This window comes from Schistocerca nitens, chromosome 2, assembly GCF_023898315.1.
Source record: "Schistocerca nitens isolate TAMUIC-IGC-003100 chromosome 2, iqSchNite1.1, whole genome shotgun sequence".
NCBI lineage: Eukaryota > Metazoa > Arthropoda > Insecta > Orthoptera > Acrididae > Schistocerca > Schistocerca nitens.
In genome coordinates this window covers 82,461,817-82,487,439 of record NC_064615.1, presented here as the reverse complement: position 1 = coordinate 82,487,439, position 25,623 = coordinate 82,461,817, and the positions used below count along the sequence as shown (strand labels likewise).

The 25,623-nt window shown below is 44.0% G+C and overlaps 1 protein-coding gene across 1 annotated transcript in view; it reads right to left on the bottom strand.

Moving 5' to 3' along the window:
* Positions 1-25,623, bottom strand: part of LOC126234846 (testis-specific gene A8 protein-like) — a 146,352-nt gene that overhangs the window by 12,154 nt on the left and 108,575 nt on the right. The window lies entirely within an intron of this gene.

Below are 25,623 nucleotides of genomic sequence, written 5' to 3'. Positions count from 1 at the left end.
AACGGCTTGCACTCTACGTGCTTGAGCATTGTACTGCAAAATGATGGTCAGGTCCTACAGAAAATGTCATCACTTCTGCCTCTAAGCTGGTCGTAGGTTGTGTTCCCAAAATGAAGCCCCCGTGAGTTCAACTCGATTTCTAAACTGAAGGAAATATTACACGGCATTCGCTTCAGAACTGTTGCAAATTCGTCGGGCAATAGACCATGCAGCTCGTACTGTCAACACAACTGGCACTGCTAAGAGTACCTTCTACGACTTCCACATCGCTGGCAACGGGTTATACACAACGCTGGTGACTACATTGAAGGTCAGTAAAACTTTGAAGCACCTATCTATTTTGTACGAGCTGTAAGTAAATAGTTGCCACTATTAAAGTTCCAACCCTCGTATATAGATATTCTCTCGCTAACTAGCTTTGACCTACTGTATAAGTCGTGTGATTCTTGACTCCCAACGAAACAGCTCCTTTAGACAATTGGGAAGTCCGTGTTTCTACTTTGCGTTTAGAACTTACCTTTGTAAACAACGACGTTGTCCTGCTTTCTATTATACGTTGTTGTGGATGTCATTCTCCTATGGAAACGACCCATTTCGAAACCTGGGTGGTAACTTCGTGTGTGATTGTTTTTTGTTTTATTACGAACTTAGCTTTGTATTTCCCACTCTTTGTTTTATTCTGAAAATTACACTCATATAAAACTTGGCACTGTTGTAGCTACTGCTAGCTGTGTGGTGTTCGTCTTTTAATGTATTTATTTTACACCAAGACCTTTTGTTTGCGCATCGAGCTCTTTTTATTGTTCTACAGGGGACATTGCAGTTGTATTAATACGACACTTCTGTAACTACTGACGGCTGTATGGTCTTTGCCACCAAAAGCTTGAAATTAAAAAAAATGAAAAGATATACAATCATTTGGGATAATGGCGTGGTTCGGTTTTATGAGCACTAGTCAGGCAGTTTTCTTACATCTACGTCTACATCTCTACACCACGAACCACCTTACGGTGTGTGGTGGAGGGTACTCTGTGTACCATGCTCAATTTCTCATTTTCTAGTTCCTGTCGTGTTCAGTTTGGAGGAGAAACTATTGTTAAGCATCTGCGTTGAGTCAAAGCTCTTTCGTTTCGCGAGAGGCACATAGGAGGAATCAGTACAGTGGCTGAGTTTTCTAAGAACGTACACTCCCGGAATTTTAACAGTTGACGATAGCGTGATGCAGAACGCCTCTCTTGCAGCGTCTGCCACAGGAGTTGTCTGAACATATCTACGAGGCTTTCGTGCTTATTAATTGCACTTGTAACGAAACGTGCTGCTCTTCTCTGGATCGTCTCTTTTCCTCTACCAGTTTCGAACGAACAGTCTGGCATCTGCCTTACCCGCGATTCATTTTATACGGGCGTCCTTCTTTAATTCCCTACGTGCGAATATTCCTAGTTATTTTATGCAAGTAACTGCTTTCAGTGATTGTTCTGCATTTTTGTGATCATACAATAAAGGGTCTTTTCGTATATGCATTCGCAGTAAATTATACTTGTTTACGTTGAAGTTCATTATCATTGCGTGCACCATGCGTCGATCCCCTGACGGCCTTACTGCACTTAGCTACAATTTTCTCGCGTTGCGACTTCTCTCGACACAACAGCATCATCCGTGAAAAGCCTCACAGAACTTCCGACTTTACCCACTGACGATATATATATATATATATATATATATATATATATATATATATATATATATAGGGTGAGTCACTTCCCCCATGAACCATGGACCTTGCCGTTGGTGGGGAGGCTTGCGTGCCTCAGCGATACAGATGGCCGTACCGTAGGTGCTACCACAACGGATGGGTATCTGTTGAGAGGCCAAACAAACATGTGGTTCCTGAAGAGGGGCAGCAGCCTTTTCAGTAGTTGCAGGGGCAACAGTCTGGATGATTGACTGATCTGGCCTTGTAACATTAACCAAAACGGCCTTGCTGTGCTGGTACTGCGAACGGCTGAAAGCAAGGGGAAACTACAGCCGTAATTTTTCCCGAGGACATGCAGCTTTACTGTATGATTAAATGATGATGGCGTCCTCTTGGGTAAAATATTCCGGAGGTAAAATAGTCCCCCATTCGGATCTCCGGGCGGGGACTACTCAAGAGGACGTCGTTATCAGGAGAAAGAAAACTGGAATTCTACGGATCGGAGCGTGGAATGTCAGATCCCTTAATCGGGCAGGTAGGTTAGAAAATTTAAAAAGGGAAATGGATAGGTTAAAGTTAGATATAGTGGGAATTAGTGAAGTTCGGTGGCAGGAGGAACAAGACTTTTGGTCAGGTGATTACAGGGTTATAAATACAAAATCAAATAGGGGTAATGCAGGAGTAGGTTTAATAATGAATAAAAAAAATAGGAGTGCGGGTTAGCTACTACAAACAGCATAGCGAACTCATTATTGTGGCCAAGATAAACTCAAAGCCCATGCCTACTACAGTAGTACAAGGTTATATGCCAACTAGCTCTGCAGATGATGAAGAAATTGATGAAATGTATGACGAGATAAAAGAAATTATTCAGGTAGTGAAGGGAGACGAAAATTTAATAGTCATGGGTGACTGGAATTCGTCAGTAGGAAAAGGGAGAGAAGGAAACATAGTAGGTGAATATGGATTGGGGGGAAGAAATGAAAGAGGAAGCCGCCTTGTAGAATTTTGCACAGAGCATAACTTAATCATAGCTAACACTTGGTTCAAGAATCATAAAAGAAGGTTGTATACCTGGAAGAATCCTGGAGATACTAATAGGTATCAGATAGATTATATAATGGTAAGACAGAGATTTAGGAACCAGGTTTTCAATTGTAAGACATTTCCAGGGGCAGATGTGGATTCTGACCACAATCTATTGGTTATGAACTGCCGATTGAAAGTGAAGAAACTGCAAAAAGGTGGGAATTTAAGGAGATGGGACCTGGATAAACTGAAAGAACCAGAGGTTGTAGAGAGTTTCAGGGAGAGCATAAGGGAACAATTGACAGGAATGGGGGAAAGAAATACAGTAGAAAAAGAATGGGTAGCTCTGAGGGATGAAGTAGTGAAGGCAGCAGAGGATCAAGTAGGTAAAAAGACGAGGGCTAATAGAAATCCTTGGGTAACAGAAGAAATATTGAATTTAATTGATGAAAGGAGAAAATATAAAAATGCAGTAAATGAAGCAGGCAAAAGGGAATACAAACGTCTCAAAAATGAGATCGACAGAAAGTGCAAAATGGCTAAGCAGGGATGGCTAGAGGACAAATGTAAGGATGTAGAGGCTTGTCTCACTAGGGGTAAGATAGATACTGCCTACAGGAAAATTAAAGAGACCTTTGGAGAGAAGAGAACCACTTGTATGAATATCAAGAGCTCAGATGGCAACCCAGTTCTAAGCAAAGAAGGGAAGGCAGAAAGGTGGAAGGAGTATATAGAGGGTTTATACAAGGGCGATATACTTGAGGACAATATTATGGAAATGGAAGAGGATGTAGATGAAGATGAAATGGGAGATAAGATACTGCGTGAAGAGTTTGACAGAGCACTGAAAGACCTGAGTCGAAACACGGCCCCGGGAGTAGACAACATTCCATTAGAACTACTGATGGCCTTGGGAGAGCCAGTCATGACAAAACTCTACCATCTGGTGAGCAAGATGTATGAGACAGGCGAAATACCCACAGACTTCAAGAAGAATATAATAATTCCAATACCAAAGAAAGCAGGTGTTGACAGATGTGAAAATTACCGAACTATCAGGTTAATACGTCACAGCTGCAAAATACTAACGCGAATTCTTTACAGACGAATGGAAAAACTGGTAGAAGCGGACCTCGGGGAAGATCAGTTTGGATTCCGTAGAAATGTTGGAACACGTGAGGCAATACTAACCTTACGACTTATCTTAGAAGAAAGATTAAGAAAAGGCAAACCTACGTTTCTAGCATTTGTAGACTTAGAGAAAGCTTTTGACAACGTTAACTGGAATACTCTCTTTCAAATTCTGAAGGTGGCAGGGGTAAAATACAGGGAGCGAAAGGCTATTTACAATTTGTGCAGAAACCAGATGGCAGTTATAAGAGTGGAGGGGCATGAAAGGGAAGCAGTGGTTGGGAAAGGAGTGAGACAGGGTTGTAGCCTCTCCCCGATGTTATTCAATGTGTATATTGAGCAAGCAGTAAAGGATACAAAAGAAAAATTCGGAGTAGGTATTAAAATTCATGGAGAAGAAGTAAAAACTTTGAGGTTCGCCGATGACATTGTAACTCTGTCAGAGACAGCAAAGGACTTGGAAGAGCAGTTGAACGGAATGGACAGTGTCTTGAAAGGAGGATATAAGATGAACATCAACAAAAGCAAAACGAGGATAATGGAATGTAGTCTAATTAAATCGGGTGACGCTGAGGGAATTAGATTAGGAAGTGAGACACTTAAAGTAGTAAAGGAGTTTTGCTATTTAGGGAGTAAAATAACTGATGATGGTCGAAGTAGAGAGGATATAAAATGTAAACTGGCAATGGCAAGGAAATCGTTTCTGAAGAAGAGAAATTTGTTAACATCGAGTATAGATTTAAGTGTCAGGAAGTCGTTTCTGAAAGTATTTGTATGGAGTGTAGCCATGTATGGAAGTGAAACATGGACGATAACCAGTTTGGACAAGAAGAGAATAGAAGCTTTCGAAATGTGGTGCTACAGAAGAATGCTGAAGATAAGGTGGGTAGATCACGTAACTAATGAGGAGGTATTGAATAGGATTGGGGAGAAGAGAAGTTTGTGGCACAACTTGACTAGAAGAAGGGATCGGTTGGTAGGACATGTTTTGAGGCATCAAGGGATCACAAATTTAGCATTGGAGGGCAGCGTGGAGGGTAAAAATCGTAGAGGGAGACCAAGAGATGAATACACTATGCAGATTCAGAAGGATGTAGGTTGCAGTAGGTACTGGGAGATGAAGAAGCTTGCACAGGATAGAGTAGCATGGAGAGCTGCATCAAACGAGTCTCAGGACTGAAGACTACAACAACAACAACAACAACAGGGTGAGTCACCTAACATTACCGCTGGATATATTTCGTAAACCACATCAAATACTGACGAATCGATTCCACAGACCGAGCGTGAGGAGAGGGGCTAGTGTAATTGGTTAATACAAACCATTAAAAAATGCACGGAAGTATGTTTTTTAACACAAACCTACGTTTTTTAAATGGAACACCGTTAGTTTTTTTAGGACATCTGAACATATAAACAAATACGTAATCAGTACCGTTTGTTGCATTGTAAAATGTTAATTACATCCGGAGATATTGTAACCTAAAGTTGACGCTTGAGTACCACTCCTCCGCTGTTCGATCGTGTGTATCGGAGAGCACCGAATTACGTAGGGATCCAAAGGGAACGGTGATGGACCTTAGGTACAGAAGAGACTGGAACAGCACATTACGTCCATATGCTAACACCTTTTTATTGGTCTTTTTCACTGACGCACATGTACATTACCATGAGGGGTGAGGTACAGCCGGCCGGAGTGGCCGCGCGGTTAAAGGCGTTCCAGTCTGGAACCGCACGACCGCTACGGTCGCAGGTTCGAATCCTGCCTCGGGCATGGATGTGTGTGATGTCCTTAGGTTAGTTAGGTTTAAGTAGTTCTAAGTTCTAGGGGACTTATGACCACAGCAGTTGAGTCCCATAGTGCTCAGTGCCATTTGGTGAGGTACACGTACACACGTGGCTTCCGTTTTCAATTACGGAGTGGAATAGAGTGTGTCCCGACATGTCAGGCCAATAGATGTTCAATGTGGTGGCCATCATTTGTTGCACACAATTGCAATCTCTGGCGTAATGAATGTCGTACACGCCGCAGTCCATCTGGTGTAATGTCGCCGCAGGCTGCCACAATACGTTGTTTAATATCCTCTGGGGTTGTAGGCACATCCCGGTACACATTCTCCTTTAACGTACCCCACAGAAAGAAGTCCAGAGGTGTAAGATCAGGAGAACGGGCTGGCCAATTTATGCGTCCTCCACGTCCTATGAAACGCCCGTCGAACATCCCGTCAAGGGTCAGCCTAGTGTTAATTGCGGAATGTGCAGGTGCACCATCATGCTGATACCACATACGTCGACGCGTCTCCAGTGGGACATTTTCGAGCAACGTTGGCAGATCATTCTGCAGAAACGCGATGTATGTTGCAGCTGTTTGGGCCCCTGCAATGAAGTGAGGACCAATGAGGTGGTCGCCAATGATTCCGCACCATACATTTACAGTCCACGGTCGCTGTCGCTCTACCTGTCTGAGCCAGCGAGGATTGTCCACGGACCAGTAATGCATGTTCCGTAGATTCACTGCCCCGTGGTTTGTGAAACCCGCTTCATCGGTAAATAGATAGAACTGCAACGTATTCTCTGTTAATGCCCATTGACAGAATTGCACTCGATGATTAAAGTCATCACCATGTAATTGCTGATGTAGCGACACATGAAACGGGTGAAACTGGTGACGATGCAGTATGCGCATTACACTGCTCGCCGACCGTGGCCCGTGTTTGTTACAACAAGCAACTGAACGTCGGAGGTTTCAAGCGTCAACTTTAGGTTACAATATCTCCGGATGTAATTAACATTTTACAATGCAACAAACGGCACTGATTACGTATTTGTTTATATGTTCAGATGTGCTAACAAAACTAACGTGGTTCCATTTAAAAAAACGTAGGTTTGTGTTAAAAAACATACTTCCGTGCATTTTTGTATGGTTTGTATTAAACAATTACACCAGCCCCTCTCCTCACGTTCGGTCTGTGGAATCGGTTCGTCAGTAGTAGATGTGGTTTACGAAATATATCCAGCGGTAACGTTAGGTGAATCACCCTGTATATATACAGGGTGTTTCAAAAATGACCGGTATATTTGAAACGGCAATAAAAACTAAACGAGCAGCGATAGAAATACACCGTTTGTTGCAATGTGCTTGGGACAACAGTACATTTTCAGGCGGACAAACTTTCGAAATTACAGTAGTTACAATTTTCAACAACAGATGGCGCTGCAAGTGATGTGAAAGATATAGACGACAACGCAGTCTGTGGGTGCGCCATTCTGTACGTCGTCTTTCTGCTGTAAGCGTGTGCTGTTCACAACGTGCAAGTGTGCTGTGGACAACATGGTTTATTCCTTAGAACAGAGGATTTTTCTGGTGTTGGAATTCCACCGCCTAGAACACAGTGTTGTTGCAACAAGACGAAGTTTTCAATGGAGGTTTAATGTGACCAAAGGACCGAAAAGCGATACAATAAAGGATCTGTTTGCAAAATTTCAACGGACTGGGAACGTGACGGATGAACGTGCCGGAAAGGTAGGGCGACCGCGTACGGCAACCACAGAGGGCAACGCGCAGCTAGTGCAGCAGGTGATCCAACAGCGGCATCGGGTTTCCGTTCGCCGTGTTGCAGCTGCGGTCCAAATGACGCCAACGTCCACGTATCGTCTCATGCGCCAGAGTTGACACCTCTATCCATACAAAATTCAAACGCGGCAACCACTCAGCGCCGCTACCATTGCTGCACGAGAGACATTCGCTAACGATATAGTGCACAGGATTGATGACGGCGATATGCATGTGGGCAGCATTTGGTTTACTGACGAAGCGTATTTTTACCTGGACGGCTTCGTCAATAAACAGAACTGGCGCATATGGGGAACCGAAAAGCCCCATGTTGCAGTCCCATCGTCCCTGCATCCTCAAAAAGTACTGGTCTGGGCCGCCATGTCTTCCAAAGGAATCATTGGCCCATTTTTCAGATCCGAAACGATTACTGCATCACGCTATCTGGACATTCTTCGTGAATTTGTGGCGGTACAAACTGCCTTAGACGACACTGCGAACACCTCGTGGCTTATGCAAGATTGTGCCCGGCCACATCGCACGGCCGACGTCTTTAATTTCCTGAATGAGTATTTCGATGATCGTGTGATTGCTTTGGGCTATCCGAAACATACAGGAGGCGGCGTGGATTGGCCTCCCTATTCGCCAGACATGAACCCCTGTGACTTCTTTCTGTGGGGACACTTGAAAGACCAGGTGTACCGCCAGAATCCAGAAACAATGGAACAGCTGAAGCAGTACATCTCATCTGCATGTGAAGCCATTCCGCCAGACACGTTGTCAAAGGTTTCGGGTAATTTCATTCAGAGACTACGCCATATTATTGCTACGCAGGGTGGATATGTGGAAAATATCGTACTATAGAGTTTCCCAGACCGCAGCGCCATCTGTTGTTGAAAATTGTAACTACTGTAATTTCGAAAGTTTATCTGCCTGAAAATGTGCTGTTGTCCCAAGCATATTGCAACAAACGGTGTATTTCTATCGCTGCTCGTTTAGTTTTTATTGCCGTTTCAAATATACCGGTCATTTTTGAAACACCCTATATATATATATATATATATATTGCAGAGCCAAAAAAAAAAAAGAAAGGTGCACCTGCCTAATATCGTGAAGGGCACCCGGTCGCCGCGAGCACGCAGATGTGGCACAACACGACTTGACATGGATTTGACTAATGTCTGAAGTAGTGCTGGAGGGAACTGACACCATGAATTCTGCAGGGCTACTCGTAAATCCATAAGAGTACGAGGGGGTAGATATCGCTTCTGAACAGCACGTTGCAAGGCATCCCACATGTTCATGTATGAGGAGTTTGGTGGCCAGCGGAAATGTTTTAACTCAGAAGAGTCTTCCTGGAGCCACTCTCTAGCAGTTCTGGACGTGTGGGGTGTCCCATTGTTCCATTGTTCTGATGGAATTGCCCATGTCCGTCGGAATGCATAATGCACATGAATGGATGTAGGTGATCACACAGGATGCTTACATATGTGTTGTAAGCGTATTGTCATATCACTGGCTTAGTTGTGGAGTATCATGCGGGCAGCCGCGTCTGTAGAGTCGAGCATGGGACACGGACCTGCTATGTTGTGTAGTGTGTAGCTCTGCATGTGAGAGGCATTGTTAGTATGGAAGTTGAAGTGTTGCTACAAGTGCTAATACAGTAAAGTGATAAAATAAGTTAATGATTCAGAGGAAAGCGCGTCAAGAAGTGATTTAAAAATGAGCAGCGCCGCCGATAACGTATTTGTGTATCCTCTCGTTGCGTGTCGCACAGCGTCGATCATTCGCGCCGTGTTCGGTCTCCCAGAATGAACTGATGTGAATCAGTAAAAATTAGTTGCCATAAAGGAGTACAGTCAAGTGCCTGTGTGTTGTAGCGAGACTGAGAACGTGCGTTCGGTCATCGCGTTCCGCATTTATCAACAATCACCCGCGTCGTGTCGGTTACACGTATGCTCGTCTGCGTGATATTGTGGACAGATAATCATCAAGATTGTTAACTGGGATAAACATTTACGACTTAGAATGTGAACAGTGCAACCTGCGTTTTTCTTTATCGTCTCGGAATATAGTCGTTCATACCAAACGTAAGACAGTGTTGTGTTTTGACGTTGAAGTGGCTCCCTAACTCGCTTGCATATTTCGATAGATAATTCCAGGCAAGCCAGCAGTAGTGTGGAGCAGAACAGTACGACCGCCGCGGGATTATCAGGTACGTGGTGTGGACAGGGCGCACGGTCTAGAAAAGCAGAAACGAAAAGCCGGTTTAAGAAATTCCCCCACCCATTTGTACTCCCGGGCGTGTTACAGTGTCACCTGTCACAGTCTTATCTAGAAGTCAGGGATCCCATATCACTCCAACAGCACACGGCCCACATTATTGCAGAGCCTCAACCAGCTTCAACAGTCTCCTGTTGACATGCAGGACACGCTGATTCATGAGGCTGTCTCCATGCCCGTACACGTCCATCCGCTCGATACAATTTGACACGAGACTCGTCCGACGAGGTAACATGTTTCCAGTCATCAACAGTCCAATGTCGGTGTTGACGGGCTCAGGCAAGGCGTAAGGCTTTGTGTCGTCCACTCGTCAAGGGTACACGAGTGTGCCTTCGGCTCCGAAAGCCCATATCGATGATGTTTCGTTGAATGGTACGCACGCTGTTACTTGTAGGTGGTCCAGAATTGAAATCTGCAGCAATTTGCGGAAGGGTTGCACCTCTGTCACGTTGAACGATTCTGTTCATTCGTCGTTGGTCCCATTCTTGAAGGATCTTTTTCAGGTCGCAGCGATGTCGGACATTTGATGTTTTACCGGATTCCCGATATTCACAGTGCACTCAAGAATTGGTCGTAGGGGAAAATCCCCACTTCATCGCTACCTCACAGATGCTATGTGCCATCGCTCGTGCGTCGACTACAACACCACGTTCAAACCCACTTAAATCTTGATAACCTGCCATTGTAGCAGCAGTAACCGATCTAACAACTGCGCCAGACACTTGTCTTGTATAGGCATTGCCGGCCACAGCGCCGTATTATGCCTCTTTACATATCTCTGTATTTAATACGCATGCCTACTCCAGTTTCTCTGAAGCTTCGGTGTATATGTATATTACGAAAAGCAATGGTACTTCTACACTACCTAGGGACACTCCAGGAGATACTTTTACGTTTGGACACTTCTCTCTATTGGTAGATACTCTTCAGTCGAGTCACATAGTTGGCCCGATTAGGCGACAGCGCACCATTATATACAACGCCTTTCGGAAGTCCCTGCTTTCTGGCTCTCGGTACACCTCAAGTACTTTCGCATACTCTACGTAGACTCGTACTGAGGTCCCGTCACGTTCAGCGGCCTTTTCTCTGTTGAGCGTATTCAGTTGCTTTTCTATCCCATGAGCTCTTATTTCGATATTTGTTATTTTGTCGTTCGCACAACAGCTTAAAGTCTTCATTTTCTGTGAACAGTTTCGAAAAACTACGTTTATTATACAAGTCTTTCCCGTGTCATCCTCCGTCTCAAGGCCATTATCGTCAAAGAGTGTCTAGACAAATGTCTTCGATCCATTTGGTAATTTAACGTCAGGCTAAACCTTCTTAGGATTTTTTGTCGTGTCAGTAGATAGAATTTCCCTTTCGAATTCGTTGAACGTTTCACTCACAGGCCTCCTTAAGCTAATTTTGGCTTCCATTAGCTTTCGTTTGTCTGCGAGGCTTTGGTTACTTTGAAATTTGCAGCGAATGTCTCCTTGCTTTCGTAGTAATTTGCTGACATGGCTGTTGAACTACTGCGGGTCTTTTCCATCCTTACTCAGGACATACCTGTCTAAAGCATACTGTACGATGCTGTTGAACTTACTCTATTGATGCTCAACATTGTCAATTCTGGACATTAAAGTTTCGTGTTGACTTGGCAGGTAATCTTAAATGCGTCACAACAGAAGGATCATTCTACCTTTCTTTGTCTTCATATTTGCAGCTGTATTCAATGAAGCTGTAATGGCCTTATGATCACTAATTCCCTGTTCTGCGTCAACTGAGAGGGAGAGTTCGGGCCTGTTTGTCACCCGCAGGACTAAGATGTTATCCTCACTAGTCGTTACTCTGATTAACTGCTGAAGGAACTTGTCAGGTAAGACAACGATTTCACTTGATTTTCTGTCCCTATTACCCTTCCTACACACTTGAGTCTCAGTGTATGGCCGATACTGCTATTGAGATAGGGAGTCTACAAATGCCTCCGATTACCATGTCTCAACCACCTTTAACAATTTTCACCCAAAGTACAAGAACAATAATACACAAGGCATAATCGCAGCAGACTAGGCAGGGGCTAATAAACTAAAATTTCGTTTTGATACTAAACAGAAACAGACCTTCGAACCTGGAAGGTGAGGGAAAGGATATAATCCTGACTGAACTTTTTTAACCACAGGCACATAACTAAGCTACGCTATTACAAAAGTACCTGAGTGGTTTACCAAATTTCAGGAACAACCAGCTGTTATCACACTAGACATAACCACTCCCACTAACTATTCTCTTCCCCTACTTAGATGGAGTTTTAGAAAGGCTAACAGGAAAAAGTTTAGCGAACAACTGGACAATGACGTCAGATGGACTCCACCAAAAGTAGAAGCTACGGAAGACTTGTCACATTAATAATTAACTCTACCCCACATAACCTATCACCCGATGACTAACATTCATATATTCCTTATTGGAATTAAGAGCGCCAAAACTGTACGAGTCTTATGAACGCACAAGTGACCAGGTAAACAACTGCCAGCAGCCGTTAGTAACGTAAGATAGAAAGAAACTCCGGACAGCTTAAATTTTAAAGATAGTAGCCGACGAGCATGGAGTTTACCACGCAAACTAGAGAACGGACAAAAAAATCCACCGTTTCTACTGACTACTCTTTGCCAGAAGTCGTAGCCAAAAGTCTTTCCGCTCTAATATTTTAATGTTCACCTGAAGATGTGGCTTTTAGTGCCATGAAACCGGTAGTGATCCAGTAACGAAGGACTAAATACAACTGAAGAGGTTGAAGTGCTGTGTTACGTGCAGTGTAATGCTGTGTGCGAGTGATTGCCATTTGTAATTGTTATCTCTGGCGCAGTCTCTGACTTATATTTTTCCTCATTTGTTTTTATGCAATTAAGTAAATACAACTAGTCCCGCAACAATGGTGACCCCGACGTGCTGTCCGACGATCACTGACGTGGAATTCGACGAGCACTAACGCTCCGTATCGTGCCGCGTCGCGAATATAAAACCAAATAAATACATGGGAAATATATATAGCTGTATACTTATAAATAAGTGAATTTTATCCATTAAAGTTCTCTAGATCATATCGAACCTCTTTCCTTTCCTTGGAGCTGAGAGGCTGGGAAAGGGGCACTGAAGCCAGGCCTCGGCAGAGGACCCCTACTCTCTTTGCCCCCGACCCTTCTCTAGGCCCTAGAAAAAAAAAAAAAAATCCGCGTCAGCCGATGGCAGACCCATCACAAACTGTAGAAGTGTCTACTGGCGCAGTAATTAATCGCGTGTCAGTAAAACCGCCACCGTTTTGGCAACAAAATCCCGTGCTGTGGTTTGCTCAAGTAGAAAGTCAATTTGTGCTAGCGCACATAATTGCAGACAAAACGAAGTACAGTTATGTAGTTGCTGCACTCAATGAAGATATGGCCGCAGAAGTAGAAGATATTCTGGCGTCACCACTGACAAGGGAACCTCCCCATCGCACCCCCCTCAGATTTAGTTATAAGTTGGCACAGTGGATAGGCCTTGAAAAACTGTACACAGATCAATCGAGAAAACAGGAAGAAGTTGTGTGAAACTGTGAAAAAAATAAGCAAAATATACAAACTGAGTAGTTCACGGGAAGATAGGCAACATCAAGGACATTGAGAACGCAGGAGCGCCGTGGTCTCGTGGTAACGTGAGCAGCTGCGGAACGAAAGGTCCTTATTTCAAATCTTCCATCGAGTGAAAAGTTTAATTTTTTTATGTTCAATTTATGTGACAAACTCTTATGTTTTCATCACTTTTTTGGGAGTGATCATCACATCCACAAGAAAACCTAAATCGGGCAAGGTAGAAAAATCTTTTTACCCATTCGTCAAGTGTACAAGTTAGGTGGGTCGACAACATATTCCTGTCGTGTGACGGACATGCCGTCACCAGTGTCGTATAGAATATATCAGATGTGTTTTCCTGTGGAGGAATCAGTTGACCTATGACCTTGCGATCAAAGGTTTTCGGTTCCCATTGGAGAGGCACGTCCTTTCGTCTACTAATCGCACGGTTTTGCGATGCGGTCGCAAAACACAGACACTAAACTTATTACAGTGAACAGAGACGCCAATGAACGAACGGACAGATAATAACCATGCAAAAATAAAGAAAGTAAAATTTTCACTCGAGGGAAGTCTTGAACCAAGGACCTCTCGTTCTGCAGCTGCTCACGCTACCGCGGGACCACGGCGCTCCTGAACTGCAATTGTCCATGATGTTGCCTATGTAGCCCATGGACTACTCAGTTTGTATATTTTGCTTATTTTTTCACAGTTCCACACAACTTCTTCCTGTTTTCTCAATTGATCTGTGTTCAGTTTATCAAGGCCTATCCACTGTGCCAACTTATAACTAAATCTGAGGGGGATGCGATGGGGAGGTTTCCTTGTGAGTTCTGATCGCTACACAACCATCAAGAACGCTCACTATCCGGCTCTCGCAATCCGAGGCGAAGAGACTGGGGAAGCTACTCCGCACAGAAGAGCTAGGCGATCTCACGTCATCGCTGCTACTACGCTGACTGTGTACATTACCGAGCAACGCGGGCAGTGACGACATTTTTCTGACTATTTGGCTATCGCGCCTGCCACCGACTCGCAGAAAATATCGACAGTGTGTGCCGGCGATCTGGATGCACTCGCGCAAATCGCAGATCGCATAGCGGAAATGTATCTATCCGCATGCGTCTGAACAGTTTGCTCACAACCTCGGTCAGATAACACTCTCGCTGCGCTACAAGCACAGGTTGACGAGCTCACCGCGCAAGTAGTTGCATTACGGACCCAGACTACCAGCCGCCGATCTGGTCGCCACCGCTCACCAGGTAAGCGCAGCCGCTCACCTTCGTCAGCAAGAATCTCTTGGTATCACCGACGGTATGGTTCCGAGGCGCGCAAGTGTACACTGCCGTGTGAACAGGGAACTCTGCAAGAAGTCAGTGATGACGGCCATTGGGTGTCCAGATGGCAGCCGTCGACTGTTTGTAACGAAACATAGCACAAAGTTACCGTATTTGGTAGACACGGACGCTGACGTGTCAGTCTATCCATCTGCCTGTATCTCAAATGTGATGACTGCCACCTTTTCGCGGCCAGTGGTTCCACAATAACAACGTATGGTCGTGTCACATTAGTTTTGAACCTGGGCCTGCGGCGCGAATTTGAATGGCAATTTGTCGTAGCAGAAGTGGCGCACCCCATACTTGGAGCGGAATTTTTATCATTTTATGGACCCCTGCCTGACCTCCGTTACCGACTCCTTCTTGACGCTACTACCAACGTAGCAAGCCAAGGTCGAGTGCATTGTTTGGAATACACAGCACTATGAGTGGTAACCTGTGATTCTCCATTTATAGAGCTCCTCAGACAGTTCCCACACTAGCACCTGTGCACCTCTCGACAGTGGAATATATTTTGACAACAACTGGGCCACCACTTCATGCTCGACCGCGCCACTTGACACCCCAGAAACTGAAGATAGTTAAGCAGGAATTCTCGTACATGCTAGCACAAGGAATATACCGCCCATCGACCAGTAGTTGGTCATCTCCTCTACACGTGGTACCAAAGAAGAAAAACGGATGCCGTCCATGTGGCAACTACAGACAGCTCAGTGCCAGAACCATTCCAGATCGTTATCCAGTCCCACATATTGAAGATTTCACTTTCAACGTCCACGGTAAGCGAATCCTTTCTACGTTGGACTTAGTTCGTGCATTTTACAAGATATCTCTGGCACCTGATGAAGTTCCTAAGACTGCCGTCTGCACTCCGTTCGGACTCTTCTAATTTATCCGAATGCCTCTTGGACTTTGTAATGCTGCCCAAACGTTTCAACGGTTGATGGATTAAGTGACACGTGATTTAGACTTGTGTTGTGTGTATATTGACGACGTCTTGGTCATGTCAAATTCAGAGGCAGAACACCTATCACACTTACGACAGATCTTCACTCGTTTACGTGCACAAGGCCTGCCCATCAACCTGACGAAGTGCATTTTTGGTGCAGCTGAAGTACAGTTTTTAGGCTACACTATCAACGCTCAAGGCATACGGCCACCACAGGAGAAAGCAGAGGCTATACTGAATTTTCTCCAGCCTACGACAGTTAAAGAATTACGTAGATTTCTTGGCATAACCAATTTTTACCGTCAATTGGTTCGCAATCGTGCCTTCCCAGCTGCACCACTGAATAACTTCCTGCAAGGTTCACCGAAGCCGAAAGACAAACTCCAGTGGGACAGTGAGGCCGAGTTGGCCTTTAACTAGCTGAAGACTGCCATCGCAGAAGCCACACTGTTAGCGCACCCAGTTCTGCAGGCGACTCTCGCCCTGATGGTCGACGAATCTGCAACTGCAATCGGTGCTGCACTGCAGCACCAAACGGACGTGCACTGGCAGCCCTTAGCCTTTTTCAGTAAAAAGCTATCGTCATCTCAGCAGAATTGGTCCACATATGATCGCGAACTGTATGCTCCATAAGAAATTTCGTCACTTTTTGGATGAACAACAGTTCACTCTCATCACAGACCATAAGCCACTAACATACACTTTCCGCCAACGTCCTGACAAGGCAGCTGCGACACCTTGAATGTATCGGACAGTTCACTACCAATATTGTCGACGTTGAAGGAGGACTAAATGTGCCAGCTCATGCACTCTCCAGTATTTAAGCAATCACTGAAGCAGTTGATTTTGAAGCTCTCGGCGTAGCGCAACAATCTGATACTGAGCTCCGAGATTTGTTGGCGCAACCATCGGGCCTACAACTCCGCCGTATTACGCTGCCACTGTCAACTGTGCTGCTGTATTGTGATGTCGCCACGAACAAACCGAGACCTTTCGTGACTACCGACTTTCGCCAACAGGCAATCGCCTCTTAACAAATTCGAGCCACTACCAACACGATGAAACGAGTTTTTGTCTGGCCACACGTGGACAAAGACTGCAAGCAATATGTGCGACAACGTGTGGCCTGTCAACGGAATAAAGTTAGCCGACACGTTAGGTCACTTCTTGGCACATTTCTTCCTCCAAATTAGAGATTTTATCATGTCCACCTAGACCTACTAGGACCTCTCCCACCAACGGAAGGTTACACCTACTGCCTTACAACCATCGATCGTTTTACACGCTGGCCCGAGGTGTTCCCGATCGCTGACATTACCGCCGAAACTGTCGCGACTGCATTCTTCAGGGGATGAATCGCCAGTTTCGGAATGCCGTTACGAATCACAACAGACCAAGGAAGACAGTTTGAGTCGCATTTGTTCAAAGCACTTTCTATCCTACTGGGTACAAGGCGCATTAGAACTACAGCTTACCACCCGTCAGCAAACTGAAAGTGTCGCTTCGATGTCACGACTCACAGCGGTGGACAGAGACGTCGTCCATTGTCCTCCTGGATCTCCGTGCATCGCTGAAAGAAGACCTGAACGCCACGACTGCAGAACTTGTTTATGGGCAGCCTATACGACATCCCGGCGAGTTCTTTGCTAATGTGCCAGACAACGGCATTGACTCTTCAGATTTTGTACAAATGCTGCGGACACAAATCCGGCAACTACGCCCCGTGTCTCCAAGGGATCAGCAGACCCGTTGCCCATTTGTGTTTGACGAGCTACGTGAATGCCAACATGTCTTCTTAGGGCATGACGAAGTACGCAGCATCCCTACGACGGACCTTATCGTGTCATCAGTAGGGAGGACAAGACAGACAATGTCGAGGTGATGGGTACAGCAACCACCGTCTCCGTCGACAGGCTCAAACCAGCTTTCCGCGCTCCCTACTCTGGTACGGACGCATCTGCACACACAACGGACATGAGGGAAGCTCCAGCCACTCCACTGCACGTCACAGGTCAGCCTCAACGGACGTCTGAGGCTATCTCTGACGCACCATTAGCAGCCTGTGTATGACCCGTTGTAACCGTTTCAACACAAAGTACCGTTGACACTAAGGGGGAGTGGTGAAGTGCAGTGTAATGCTGTGTGCGAGTGATTGCCATTCGTAATTATTATCTCTGGTGCAGTCTCTGACTGATATATTTCCTCAATTGTTTCTATGCTGTTCTGTTGTTTAATTTTCTAGTAAAGGAGTCTTATGTGTTACGGTGTGGTTTTTAAGTTGCAATTAAGTAAATACAACTAGTCCCGCAACAAGGTTATTAATACACTATGTGATCAAAAGTATCCGGACACCCCAAAAACATACGTTTTTCATATTAGGTGCATTGTGCTGCCACCTACTAGTAGGTACTCCGTATCAGCGACCTCAGTAGTCATTAGACATCGTGAGAGAGCAGAATGGGCATTTCGCGGAACTCACAGACTTCGAACATAATCAGGTGATTGAGTGTCACTTTTTTCATACGTCTGTACGCGAGATTTCCACACTCCTAAACAACCCTACATCCACTTTTGCCGATGTGATAATGAAGTGGAAACAAAAGCGTACAGGCCTAACACGTCTGTTGACTGACAGAAACCGACGACATTTGAAGAGGTTTGTATAGTGTAATAGGCAGACATCTACCCAGACCATCATACAGGAATTGCAAACTGCATCAGGATCCACTGCAAGAACTATAACAGTTAGGAGGGAGGTGAGGAAACGCGGATTTCATGGTCGAGCGGCTGCCCGTAAGCCACACATCACGCCGGTAAATGCCAAACGACGCCTCGCTGGGTGTAAGGAGCGAAATCAGTGGACTATTGAATACTGGACAAACGTTGTGTGGAGTGACTAATCGCGGTACACAATGTGGCGATCCGATGGCAGGGTGTGGGTATGGCGAACGCCCGGTGAACGTCATCTGCCAGCGTGTGTAGTGCCGACAGTAAAATTCGGAGGCGGTGGTGTTATGTTGTGGTCGTGTTTTTCATGGAGGGGCTTGCACCCGTTGCTGTCTGGCGTGGCACTATCACTGCACAGGCCTACATTGATGTTTTAAGCGCCTTCTTGCTTCCCACTGTTGAAGAGCAATTCGGGGATGGCGATTGCATGTTTCAACACGATCGAGCACCTGTTGATAATGCACGACCTGTGGCGGAGTGGTTACACGACAATAACACCCCTGTAATGGACTGGACTGCACAGAGTCCTGACCTGAATCCTATAGAACACCTTTGGGATGTTTTGGAACGCCGACTTCGTGCCAGGTCTCACCGACCGACATAGATACCTCTCCTCAGTGCAGCACTCCGTGAAGAATGGGCTGCCATTCCCCAAGAAACCTTCCAGCAGACTGAACGTTTGCCTGCGAGAGTTGAAGGTGTCAGCAAGGCTAACAGTGAGTCAACACCATATTGAATTTCAGCATTACCGATGGAGGGCGCCACGAACTTATGTCATTTTCAGCCTGGTGTCCGGATACTTTTGATCGCATAGTGTACCCAAGACAGCCAAAAGAATTAAGCATCTGTCAAAGACCAACACAAATAAGAAACGAAACAGAGAAGTGAGCTATAAGGGACACTCACAAAAGGCAGCAACAGCTATTACCTATTAGGGATATTGTCACAACGGAGGAGCCCAATACTGGAATCAACAAAATGCAGAAAAGCAGCAATGTGAGACTACATATATCCTGAATTCATTAAACATATGGATCCAAAGACGCGACAGTGGCCTTTCAATCTGTATATTGATATCCTCAAAACAGGCAAGTTACCAAAACCTTTCAAGAAAACAAAGGTTATTGCTGTCCCTAAGCCTGTGAGAAACATCGCTTTGCCAGGAAGCTATAGACCAATTGCAGTTTTAAGCGTCTGCTTCGAGATCCTTGATAGAATACTTCATGTGCGTTTAACATCCACTGTAACAATAGCACACGAATAGAGCAAGGTGGTTTTATGGTGGGAAGAATCTGTTGCGATCAGGTCCTCTCGCTCACAGCCTTCTTAGAGAGAAAGAGAGAGAGGGAGACAGAAATCTAACAACAGCTCAAAGAATTTGCTGCATTATTAGTTTACATTCAGCCTATCATAGAGCGTGGAAGGGAAAGCTACTACTCACTACTCAAGTTATTCACTGCAAACCTGTTTTTCATCTACTCAACGAGATGTTCAGTGACAGAATTTTCCAACTACACCGCAGTGGGAAGTCAAGTATTTTCCGTAGCCAACAAAATGGCCTACCACAATGATCTGTATTAGCTGCTCTATTTATTAATTTCTATATGTCAGATATATCATCAAGAATATGTCGGAAATTTAGTATATGCGAATGATATTGCTGTCTGTACTCAAAGTAAGGGCTTTACCACATTGAGTATATACTCATAGAACACCTTGGCATAATTAGGGAATATTTAAGAAGATGGTACTTCAGCAGAATCCAAGCAAAACTGACGTCATATCTTTTCATCATAACAGCAGAGTAACTCAAAGAACTATAGTCGTTCACTACGCTGGTATGACATAATCATACCCTACGTTCCTCGGTGTCACTCTCGACAGAACACTCACTGTGAAACAACACCTGAAAAATTATCAGCAAAAATGAAAACTAAAACTAACCTGATTCAAAAGCTTACCGATACTTCGTGGGGTGCTACCTACGAAACTTTAAGAATTAACGCAATAGCCCTTGTACACTCAACTTGAGAATACTATGCTCTTGTCTGGATCAATAGTTGCAATACCAATGTTGTCGACACAGAGCTAAACCAGGGAATACGAATCGTAACTGGAACTATAGGAACAACTCCCACCCAGCAGCTACCATTGTTGAACAATATCGTATCTATACAAACCAGACGACTGGTGGCCCTCAGAGCACGGTTGGAGAAGTGTAATGCCAATGCATCCCTTCCCAGTCATGTTCGTTTAGTTTTCCTTAAACTGCAGCATCTGAGACTGAAGTCAACCAACCCAACGGCTTCAAAACCAATGATAACTGGAGATAAATTTGGCAAGATTAGAATCTCAAGAACTCTTACTTCGTGACAAATCCAAGTTTGAGCGTACCAGGACTTTCTCTTCTCAGAAGACAATGGTGTAACGTCAACGGGATTCGTACAAACAATGTTATCTGCAACAGCAGTCTGACTTAATGGGGAGCTTCAGAATGGGAGACCAATGTGAAACTGAAGAGCATAGAGTCGTACACCTGGCCACGGTTTGCCTCGGTAAATACTTCTAGGGTGCATTACAAGACATCCATGACCCATGACCTCATCACTGGAACATTCGAATGGCTGGCTCACAGTGATCTGATTTTGTGGTAAAAAGTGCACTGGACAAAATAGATATCTGTTAATTTAGTTTAAGTTTTCTATAGTCACTATAATTTTTAATTTATTTATTGCCATTGTGAATTTGATCAGAACAAATACATAAATACCCAAATTATTTCTCCTTCTGAACCTGCAATAATCTCACTAGATATTATGTTTTTTTTTGTTGCTATAAATACGCCTCCACTGCCAGCGTTGGGCCTATCTTTGCGGTACATTCCAGTCTGAGTCCAGAAATTAATTGATGTTGACATCTTCTTTCAGCCAGCTTTCTGTCCCTAGTTCTTTGTGGGAATTGCTACTGTTCATGAGCGAGACTACGGGACCTTTCCAGAGACGCTCCTGAGGTCAACTAATCTATAATAACATTTCTAACGTTTACCTTCTCCGATCTTCTCTGATGATGCTATCCTTCCTGGACATAGAATGCATCTTACAGTCTATGGAGGGATTTCTCTGCTCTAAAAGACCCTGTGCACATCACACATACTCCGCTATCCTTGTACCCGCTTCTAGCGTGTATTTCACCCCTGACCTACACTGATGAAAAAATTCACAAGACCAAAAAATAATTAATAGAGACTAATGAAATTACGGGAACACATTTGTCGAGGTAACACATGTAATTGATTAACACTGCAAGATCACTGGTTAATGTAAGCGTGAGATAAGTCATTGTATATTTAAAATGCTGGTACTTAATACACAGTGTACTCGCCAGAATGTTTAATGCAAGCTTACAGACATGTGTACATTGTGTTTTACGGGTTCTAGGTGTCAGTTTGTGGGATGGAGTTCCATGCTTGTTGTGCTTAATGCTGTTTCTGGATGACTCTGGAGTTGTCGTTCGTTGTGCTCGCTTGGAGACATGTGTGGTGATACAGAAGCCAAGGCGACATGTCAAAACTCTTTGGGGCATGTTGGATTATAGTAGCGGTATATGGGTGAGCGTTATCTTGTTGGAAAACACCCCTGAAATACTGTTTGCAATATCGCAGAAGGAACATCTAGCTTTTCTTAGACCTCTTGAACGACTTCGTTCAAACTTAGGGTGTTGATAATGCCACCTTTGCGCCTTGAAGACATTCTTGACTAACATTAACTCACCACGTCCAGTCTCAAAGGTAACTAACGCTTACGACTGTTATGGCGTGTATTTAAAGGAAATTTGATTTTTTCTGGTGGAGAATTTATACTGGCGGAAAAAAATCGCAACACAAGAAGGTTTTGTGGGACATAAACGAAAGTTTCTGGGTGCGTTTCTACATCTGAAAGATGATGTCTATTTCGCGCCATTCGCTTAAGAGAGGCGCTAGTAGCGCAGGTAAACAGAGGGGATACAGTATATTCCATACTACGATGGGCTGCCTGGTACTGCAGTCAGCCCATTCTTTGTTACGAAGTTATTTTTACTTAAAAAAAGCGTTTCACCTAGTGAAGGCTTCCTCAGATTTTCTAAAAGAAAAGAAAAAGCAAAGTTGTAACTATACAAAATTAAAAGTTAAGGGGCATGGTTCTAAGCTTTGTTAAACCTTTAAAAACTGTTTCAAAAATTTTAAAAATCTAATTAACTTTAACGAAAGGCCATTAAAGCACTACATATAACCGACTGGTAGCACTGCTAGACAGAACGATCATAACAGACCAACTAGAGGAATAGGCTTCGAACAAGATACACTCGAACAAAATCAAGTGTATGAACTGAAAAGGATGAAAATCGGGGATAAATGTATGAAGGCAAACTTAAAGAGGAGAAAGAGGCACAGACAGGTAAAGTAGCGGAAAATGCCTTAAATAGTCAGAACCGCCAGGTGAACGCAGCGTACAACCACACGTACGTCGAATGACCGGGCTATCATGTGATTAAACGGTCTTACAGAAGACTACATTGAAACTAGAGTGCAGAAGAAAACCATGTATCGCCCGCTAGTAGGGCGGTACAACAGAAAGCGCTAGTGTAGGTAAAACTTAAACTAATCTAGACGCAAGACTACAAGAAGAAGCGCTACAGGCAATAAGATAGCACTTTTACTAAAGTACATGACGGGGCTATGTTAGCGAGTGTTAATTTGCTTTTATAAAGTTTTAACGCAAGACTGTCTCTTCACAGAAGCATGTCCACCCCCGGTAGCTGAGTGGTCAGCGCGACAGAATGTCAATTCTAAGGCCCCGGGTTCGGTTCCCGGCTGGGTCGGAGATTTTCTCCGTTCAGGGACTGGTTGTTGTGTTGTCCAGTTATCATTATTTCATCCCCATCGACGCGAAAGTCGCCGAAGTGGCGTCATGTCGAAAGACTTGCACCCAGGAACGATCTACCCGACGGGAGGCCCTAGCCACACGACATTCACATTTTACCTAAGAATAAACACTGGCCATCTTTCCCAAGGTGCCCACTATTTCTCTGAGGGGTTTCATCATCAATGGAACATGGAAGATCCCAGTGAAAAGCAGTCCCACCATTTGCGCTTGTCTGGATTTCTCAGGAACATCTGGCACAGTCGTAACAGGTATGATTCCCGTGCTAGCTGTGATGTACTTCGTATTTTGTGTGTGTATGTATGTGTGTGTGTGTGTGTGTGTGTGGCCATAAATATTAATAATATGACTTGTTTCTAGCACTTCTCTCTCCAAGTCATTTTCCTCATAATACTCTCTTTATCCCTGGAAAAGGGTTCATTCTTCACGGCTTGTCTGTTCTTAGGAAACATGTCACTGTATCTGATGAAAAATCTCCATAATTTGCAGTTTCAGGTCGCTTTTAGTTCTTGAATAATAGCATTGTTTACATTATTCCCTAAACGACGTACCGTTACAGTAAGTTCCAGTACCTGCAGCAGCATAAGAGTACGCTAGCCGACATCGGAAAAACGCACAATGAAACTCTCTGCATTCCATTGCAGATCATATATCACAGTTATTAATGGGAATTAATAGTCATACATTGCAGATCCGCATGAATATGAACACATGATGTATCTTTTCCAAAATTATACGTGTAACTATGCATATTGAGTTGTGGAGCTCATCCTCAAATGCGCAGTGTACGTATAATTGGTTGGAATATTACAGACGCGATACGTAGGTGAATACCACTACGCTATGCGCGGTCCAGTGAAATCTGTAGTTGTACATCGATTGTTCACGAATAAAAGCCGTGCTATGAAATCCTGATAGAATGTGGTACTGTCGAAGTTCGGTGAAGCTCAAAAAAATATGTACGATACTAACAAAAAAGGAAGGGAAAAGAGATGCGGTCCAGCAAAACTAAAGCTTCGCATTGACGCACGAGTAACAAATGTAGAAGAGCTATTATTTTTAAAAATGCTGTTCGTAGACGATATGCATCTCATTCCTATGGAACAAGGAAAAAGGAACAATGATCATGTCGTTCTCAGTGTAACTTTTTCTCTGGTCCTAAGTTCCTACAAAAATACACGCGGAAGCGAAAAATTTGGACGTTACTTAAAACCGAAGCTATAAAGTTCATCAGATTGTTTGTTTTATACTACTTTGCGATCTGACAAAGTGAATCGTAGAGCTGGCCTTATTGTGAACTATACAGTGCTACCAGGCCCAGCCAGCGAAACTGGTGCACTTGTAAGCGTGGAGAACGATCTCGGAAAATTTGTTCACGAGCTGGTGTGACAGCTGACTGTCAGTGTCGTTAAATTTATTTATGATGAAGAGGGGAATGGAAAGACAGCGCCGACGAAGAAGCTAACGAACGTGAAGTCGTATAAATCGATGGAATGAAAATTACAGAAGGGACACGAAGTCTAGCAGCTTTGGATACTACCATATATCACAAAGAAGAATAAGAAGAAGAAGAAAAGAACGGGCAGTATATATTTCAGTGACGATATTAGTAAATTTGTGATTATTAAGCACTTTCTGCGATATTGTAAGCCATACAAGAAAATGCTAAATACGGGATTTTGGCAGCGCTCGAGTTAAAGGCCAACAAGGGAACTCTGAGAGACGTTGTTCTGTCTGTGTAATTTACTTTTAAAAGGAGCCAGGATAGTCGAGTCGTCTTGTGCAAGTGGGAGAAGGATACAAATAAAAGAAAAGAACGTAGTAACTTAGATTTTTGCGAAAAAATGAATCATTATAACTAAAGCGGCCAGTGTATATCAGTGTAGCTGACCACCTTGATCGCTATTATATTTTTATTTGTCTTTAAATATACCTTATAGTAGTTGTATAGGAACGAAGTGAAAACATCCCTCGTTTAAAATAAAAAAGAAGAGAAAGAAGAAAAAGAAAAACTTGATACAGTCAGTTCACACCTACACTTGTATCACAAATAGTGCTGTTCAATGAGGCAGCCTGTTAGGTGGCTTTGAAAGCAGTAGGATATGTCAGTGTTACGTTCCAACTAACGTCTGCATATTAAGCATACAGTCATTTCTTAAAAGTAATAAAGAAGTTATGAATTGGAATTGTCTCTTTAAAATTCAAAATAAAGTCCACAAATTAAGCATACAGCCATTTCACAAAATCTTTGCTCAAGCGATCTACGATAAATTACTACTAGTACGGTAGCAAGTTCTTTCGCATAATCCTTATAGATTCTTACAGGTATCTCATCTGGTCCTGAAGCCCTTCCACTACAAAACGACTGTAGCTGCTTTTCACTTCCGCGATCGGTTATCTCAATATCTGCCATTC